A 7,278-nucleotide genomic window follows, 5' to 3' on the forward strand; every position below is an offset into this window, starting at 1 on the left:
TCCAGACATGTCCGATGCTGAATTATCCCGAATCTTTGTACAGTACCTTCGGTCAGTGGTGGACATGGGCCGATGGCTGTGAAGAAAATGTTGGAAAAAATATATTACTCTGTAAAGGGAAAAACCAATGTCCTGATCATCACGGTCATAAGAGCTGCACTTGCTTGAGATTGGCTGACAGAACTTCCCAAATGGAGGGATTCCATTGATGCAGTCACAGGTGAATGGACTGGCATTGCTGCATGCACCATACGTATCGCAGATGTCACATGACCAAGTGAAGGAATCTTCACATTGACATTCGGTTCCTCCGGCAGAGTTGAGGGGGCAGGCTGAAAAAGATATTTGCACCACAGTATTTATTGGTGACCCATTTCAAAACAGAATTAGAACGGCTCCTTACATTTGTCGAGGAGCCCGATCACCTGACAGAAAGCCTCACCTGTGGACAAGGTCCAGCTTGACAGTGTTAAATCATCAGTTATCTCTAAAGCAGATGAGACGTTAGCCACGGCATCCCTCAGCCGATTAATGATCTCTGATGGCTCCATGTTGGTTGGAGTGTCCACCGTGAGGACAATGTCCACTGAAGCAGAGTAACGTCGCAGGAGACAGGAGAAAATGTTACTCCAAATGCAGTCATCCAAACCTATTCCCCCAATACTTCAAAACAGTTCCAGACATGTCCGATGCTGAAATATCCCGAATCTTTGTACAGTACCTTCGGTCAGTGGTGGACATGGGCCGATGGCTGTGAAGCAAATGTTGTAAAAAATATATTACTCTGTAAAGGGAAAAACCAATGTCCTGATCATCACGGTCATAAGAGCTGCACTTGCTTGAGATTGGCTGACAGAACTTCCCAAATGGAGGGATTCCATTGATGCAGTCACAGGTGAATGGACTGGCATTGCTGCATGCACCATACGTATCGCAGATGTCACATGACCAAGTGAAGGAATCTTCACATTGACATTCGGTTCCTCCGGCAGAGTTGAGGGGGCAGGCTGAAAAAGATATTTGCACCACAGTATTTATTGGTGACCCATTTCAAAACAGAATCAGAACGGCTCCTTACATTTGTCGAGGAGCCCGATCACCTGACAGAAAGCCTCACCTGTGGACAAGGTCCAGCTTGACAGTGTTAAATCATCAGTTATCTCTAAAGCAGATGAGACGTTAGCCACGGCATCCCTCAGCCGTTTAATGATCTCTGATGGCTCCATGTTGGTTGGAGTGTCCACCGTGAGGACAATGTCCACTGAAGCAGAGTAGCGTCGCAGGAGACAGGAGAAAATGTTACTCCAAATGCAGTCATCCAAACCTCTTCCCCCAATACTTCAAAACAGATCCAAACATCTCCGATGCTGAATTATCCCGTATCTTTGTACAGTACCTTCGGTCAGTGGTGGACATGGGCCGATGGCTGTGGAGCAAATGTTGGAAAAAATATATCACTCTGTAAAGGGAAAAACCAATGTCCTGATGGTCACATTCACAAGAGCTGCACTTACTTGAGATTGGCTGACAGAACGTCCCAAATGGAGGGATTCCATTGATGCAGTCACAGGTGAATGGACTGGCATTGCTGCATGCACCATACGTGTCGCAGATGTCACATGACCAAGTGAAGGAATCTTCACATTGACATTCGGTTCCTCCGGCAGAGTTTAGGGGGCAGGCTGAAAAAGATATTTGCACCACAGTATTTATTGGTGACCCATTTCAAAAAAGAATTAGAACGGCTCCTTACATTTGTCGAGGAGCGCTATCACCTGACAGAAAGCCTCACCTGTGGACAAGGTCCAGCTTGACAGTGTTAAATCATCAGTTATCTCTAAAGCAGATGAGACGTTAGCCACGGCATCCCTCAGCCGATTAATGATCTCTGATGGCTCCATGTTGGTTGGAGTGTCCACCGTGAGGACAATGTCCACTGAAGCACAGTAGCGTCGCAGGAGACAGGAGAAAATGTTACTCCAAATGCAGTCATCCAAACCTATTCTCCCAATACTTCAAAACAGTTCCAGACATGTCCGATGCTGAATTATCCCGAATCTTTGTACAGTACCTTCGGTCAGTGGTGGACATGGGCCGATGGCTGTGAAGCAAATGTTGGAAAAAATATATTACTCTGTAAAGGGAAAAACCAATGTCCTGATCATCACGGTCATAAGAGCTGCACTTGCTTGAGATTGGCTGACAGAACTTCCCAAATGGAGGGATTCCATTGATGCAGTCACAGGTGAATGGACTGGCATTGCTGCATGCACCATACGTATCGCAGATGTCACATGACCAAGTGAAGGAATCTTCACATTGACATTCGGTTCCTCCGGCAGAGTTTAGGGGGCAGGCTGAAAAAGATATTTGCACCACAGTATTTATTGGTGACCCATTTCAAAACAGAATCAGAACGGCTCCTTACATTTGTCGAGGAGCCCGATCACCTGACAGAAAGCCTCACCTGTGGACAAGGTCCAGCTTGACAGTGTTAAATCATCAGTTATCTCTAAAGCAGATGAGACGTTAGCCACGGCATCCCTCAGCCGATTAATGATCTCTGATGGCTCCATGTTGGTTGGAGTGTCCACCGTGAGGACAATGTCCACTGAAGCAGAGTAGCGTCGCAGGAGACAGGAGAAAATGTTACTCCAAATGCAGTCATCCAAACCTCTTCCCCCAATACTTCAAAACAGTTCCAAACATCTCCGATGCTGAATTATCCCGTATCTTTGTACAGTACCTTCGGTCAGTGGCGGACATGGGCCGATGGCTGTGGAGCAAATGTTGGAAAAAATATATCACTCTGTAAAGGGAAAAACCAATGTCCTGATGGTCACATTCACAAGAGCTGCACTTACTTGAGATTGGCTGACAGAACGTCCCAAATGGAGGGATTCCATTGATGCAGTCACAGGTGAATGGACTGGCATTGCTGCATGCACCATAGATGTCGCAGATGTCACATGACCAAGTGAAGGAATCTTCACATTGACATTCGGTTCCTCCGGCAGAGTTTAGGGGGCAGGCTGAAAAAGATATTTGCACCACAGTATTTATTGGTGACCCATTTCAAAAAAGAATTAGAACGGCTCCTTACATTTGTCGAGGAGCGCTATCACCTGACAGAAAGCCTCACCTGTGGACAAGGTCCAGCTTGACAGTGTTAAATCATCAGTTATCTCTAAAGCAGATGAGACGTTAGCCACGGCATCCCTCAGCCGATTAATGATCTTTGATGGCTCCATGTTGGTTGGAGTGTCCACCGTGAGGACAATGTCCACTGAAGCACAGTAGCGTCGCAGGAGACAGGAGAAAATGTTACTCCAAATGCAGTCATCCAAACCTATTCCCCCAATACTTCAAAACAGTTCCAGACATGTCCGATGCTGAATTATCCCGAATCTTTGTACAGTACCTTCGGTCAGTGGTGGACATGGGCCGATGGCTGTGAAGCAAATGTTGTAAAAAATATATTACTCTGTAAAGGGAAAAACCAATGTCCTGATCATCACGGTCATAAGAGCTGCACTTGCTTGAGATTGGCTGACAGAACTTCCCAAATGGAGGGATTCCATTGATGCAGTCACAGGTGAATGGACTGGCATTGCTGCATGCACCATACGTATCGCAGATGTCACATGACCAAGTGAAGGAATCTTCACATTGACATTCGGTTCCTCCGGCAGAGTTGAGGGGGCAGGCTGAAAAAGATATTTGCACCACAGTATTTATTGGTGACCCATTTCAAAACAGAATTAGAACGGCTCCTTACATTTGTCGAGGAGCCCGATCACCTGACAGAAAGCCTCACCTGTGGACAAGGTCCAGCTTGACAGTGTTAAATCATCAGTTATCTCTAAAGCAGATGAGACGTTAGCCACGGCATCCCTCAGCCGATTAATGATCTCTGATGGCTCCATGTTGGTTGGAGTGTCCACTGTGAGGACAATGTCCACTGAAGCAGAGTAGCGTCGCAGGAGACAGGAGAAAATGTTACTCCAAATGCAGTCATCCAAACCTCTTCCCCAAATACTTCAAAACAGTTCCAGACATGTCCGATGCTGAATTATCCCAAATCTTTGTACAGTACCTTCGGTCAGTGGTGGACATGGGCCGATGGCTGTGGAGCAAATGTTGGAAAAAATATATTACTCTGTAAAGGGAAAAACCAATGTCCTGATCATCACAGTCATAAGAGCTGCACTTGCTTGAGATTGGCTGACAGAACTTCCCAAATGGAGGGATTCCATTGATGCAGTCACAGGTGAATGGACTGGCATTGCTGCATGCACCATACGTGTCGCAGATGTCACATGACCAAGTGAAGGAATCTTCACATTGACACTCGGTTCCTCCGGCAGAGTTTAGGGGGCAGGCTGAAAAAGATATTTGTGCCACAGTATTTATTGGTGACCCATTTTATAACAAATTTAGAACGGCTCCTTACATTTGTCAAGGAGCGCTATCACCTGACAGAAAGCCTCACCTGTGGACAAGGTCCAGCTTGACAGTGTTAAATCATCAGTTATCTCTAAAGCAGATGAGACGTTAGCCACGGCATCCCTCAGCAGATTAATGATCTCTGATGGCTCCATGTTGGTTGGAGTGTCCACCGTGAGGACAATGTCCACTGAAGCAGAGTAGCGTCGCAGGAGACAGGAGAAAATGTTACTCCAAATGCAGTCATCCAAACCTCTTCCCCCAATACTTCAAAACAGATCCAAACATCTCCGATGCTGAATTATCCCGTATCTTTGTACAGTACCTTCGGTCAGTGGTGGACATGGGCCGATGGCTGTGGAGCAAATGTTGGAAAAAATATATCACTCTGTAAAGGGAAAAACCAATGTCCTGATGGTCACATTCACAAGAGCTGCACTTACTTGAGATTGGCTGACAGAACGTCCCAAATGGAGGGATTCCATTGATGCAGTCACAGGTGAATGGACTGGCATTGCTGCATGCACCATACGTGTCGCAGATGTCACATGACCAAGTGAAGGAATCTTCACATTGACATTCGGTTCCTCCGGCAGAGTTTAGGGGGCAGGCTGAAAAAGATATTTGCACCACAGTATTTATTGGTGACCCATTTCAAAAAAGAATTAGAACGGCTCCTTACATTTGTCGAGGAGCGCTATCACCTGACAGAAAGCCTCACCTGTGGACAAGGTCCAGCTTGACAGTGTTAAATCATCAGTTATCTCTAAAGCAGATGAGACGTTAGCCACGGCATCCCTCAGCCGATTAATGATCTCTGATGGCTCCATGTTGGTTGGAGTGTCCACCGTGAGGACAATGTCCACTGAAGCACAGTAGCGTCGCAGGAGACAGGAGAAAATGTTACTCCAAATGCAGTCATCCAAACCTATTCTCCCAATACTTCAAAACAGTTCCAGACATGTCCGATGCTGAATTATCCCGAATCTTTGTACAGTACCTTCGGTCAGTGGTGGACATGGGCCGATGGCTGTGAAGCAAATGTTGGAAAAAATATATTACTCTGTAAAGGGAAAAACCAATGTCCTGATCATCACGGTCATAAGAGCTGCACTTGCTTGAGATTGGCTGACAGAACTTCCCAAATGGAGGGATTCCATTGATGCAGTCACAGGTGAATGGACTGGCATTGCTGCATGCACCATACGTATCGCAGATGTCACATGACCAAGTGAAGGAATCTTCACATTGACATTCGGTTCCTCCGGCAGAGTTTAGGGGGCAGGCTGAAAAAGATATTTGCACCACAGTATTTATTGGTGACCCATTTCAAAACAGAATCAGAACGGCTCCTTACATTTGTCGAGGAGCCCGATCACCTGACAGAAAGCCTCACCTGTGGACAAGGTCCAGCTTGACAGTGTTAAATCATCAGTTATCTCTAAAGCAGATGAGACGTTAGCCACGGCATCCCTCAGCCGATTAATGATCTCTGATGGCTCCATGTTGGTTGGAGTGTCCACCGTGAGGACAATGTCCACTGAAGCAGAGTAGCGTCGCAGGAGACAGGAGAAAATGTTACTCCAAATGCAGTCATCCAAACCTCTTCCCCCAATACTTCAAAACAGTTCCAAACATCTCCGATGCTGAATTATCCCGTATCTTTGTACAGTACCTTCGGTCAGTGGCGGACATGGGCCGATGGCTGTGGAGCAAATGTTGGAAAAAATATATCACTCTGTAAAGGGAAAAACCAATGTCCTGATGGTCACATTCACAAGAGCTGCACTTACTTGAGATTGGCTGACAGAACGTCCCAAATGGAGGGATTCCATTGATGCAGTCACAGGTGAATGGACTGGCATTGCTGCATGCACCATAGATGTCGCAGATGTCACATGACCAAGTGAAGGAATCTTCACATTGACATTCGGTTCCTCCGGCAGAGTTTAGGGGGCAGGCTGAAAAAGATATTTGCACCACAGTATTTATTGGTGACCCATTTCAAAAAAGAATTAGAACGGCTCCTTACATTTGTCGAGGAGCGCTATCACCTGACAGAAAGCCTCACCTGTGGACAAGGTCCAGCTTGACAGTGTTAAATCATCAGTTATCTCTAAAGCAGATGAGACGTTAGCCACGGCATCCCTCAGCCGATTAATGATCTTTGATGGCTCCATGTTGGTTGGAGTGTCCACCGTGAGGACAATGTCCACTGAAGCACAGTAGCGTCGCAGGAGACAGGAGAAAATGTTACTCCAAATGCAGTCATCCAAACCTATTCCCCCAATACTTCAAAACAGTTCCAGACATGTCCGATGCTGAATTATCCCGAATCTTTGTACAGTACCTTCGGTCAGTGGTGGACATGGGCCGATGGCTGTGAAGCAAATGTTGTAAAAAATATATTACTCTGTAAAGGGAAAAACCAATGTCCTGATCATCACGGTCATAAGAGCTGCACTTGCTTGAGATTGGCTGACAGAACTTCCCAAATGGAGGGATTCCATTGATGCAGTCACAGGTGAATGGACTGGCATTGCTGCATGCACCATACGTATCGCAGATGTCACATGACCAAGTGAAGGAATCTTCACATTGACATTCGGTTCCTCCGGCAGAGTTGAGGGGGCAGGCTGAAAAAGATATTTGCACCACAGTATTTATTGGTGACCCATTTCAAAACAGAATTAGAACGGCTCCTTACATTTGTCGAGGAGCCCGATCACCTGACAGAAAGCCTCACCTGTGGACAAGGTCCAGCTTGACAGTGTTAAATCATCAGTTATCTCTAAAGCAGATGAGACGTTAGCCACGGCATCCCTCAGCCGA

At 46.3% G+C, this 7,278-nt stretch overlaps 2 long non-coding RNA genes across 2 annotated transcripts; both read right to left on the reverse strand.

Annotated features, from left to right (window-relative positions):
• Positions 1 to 2,473: 2,473 nt before the first annotated feature.
• On the reverse strand, positions 2,474 to 3,029 carry LOC147187437 (uncharacterized). The gene is made up of 3 exons (XR_015097691.1): positions 2,865 to 3,029; positions 2,747 to 2,776; positions 2,474 to 2,611 (listed from the first exon to the last, which is right to left on the reverse strand). It is a non-coding gene; the product is annotated as an uncharacterized LOC147187437 (long non-coding RNA).
• A 2,819-nt stretch (positions 3,030 to 5,848) lies between these two features.
• Positions 5,849 to 6,404, reverse strand: LOC147187438 (uncharacterized). Its single transcript, XR_015097692.1, has 3 exons — positions 6,240 to 6,404; positions 6,122 to 6,151; positions 5,849 to 5,986 (listed from the first exon to the last, which is right to left on the reverse strand). It is a non-coding gene; the product is annotated as an uncharacterized LOC147187438 (long non-coding RNA).
• Positions 6,405 to 7,278: the final 874 nt, after the last annotated feature.

The sequence above is a fragment of the Hippocampus guttulatus genome, chromosome 20 (genome assembly GCF_054856545.1).
Source record: "Hippocampus guttulatus isolate MCC_2025c chromosome 20, RoL_Hgut_1.0, whole genome shotgun sequence".
Classification (NCBI taxonomy): domain Eukaryota; kingdom Metazoa; phylum Chordata; class Actinopteri; order Syngnathiformes; family Syngnathidae; genus Hippocampus; species Hippocampus guttulatus.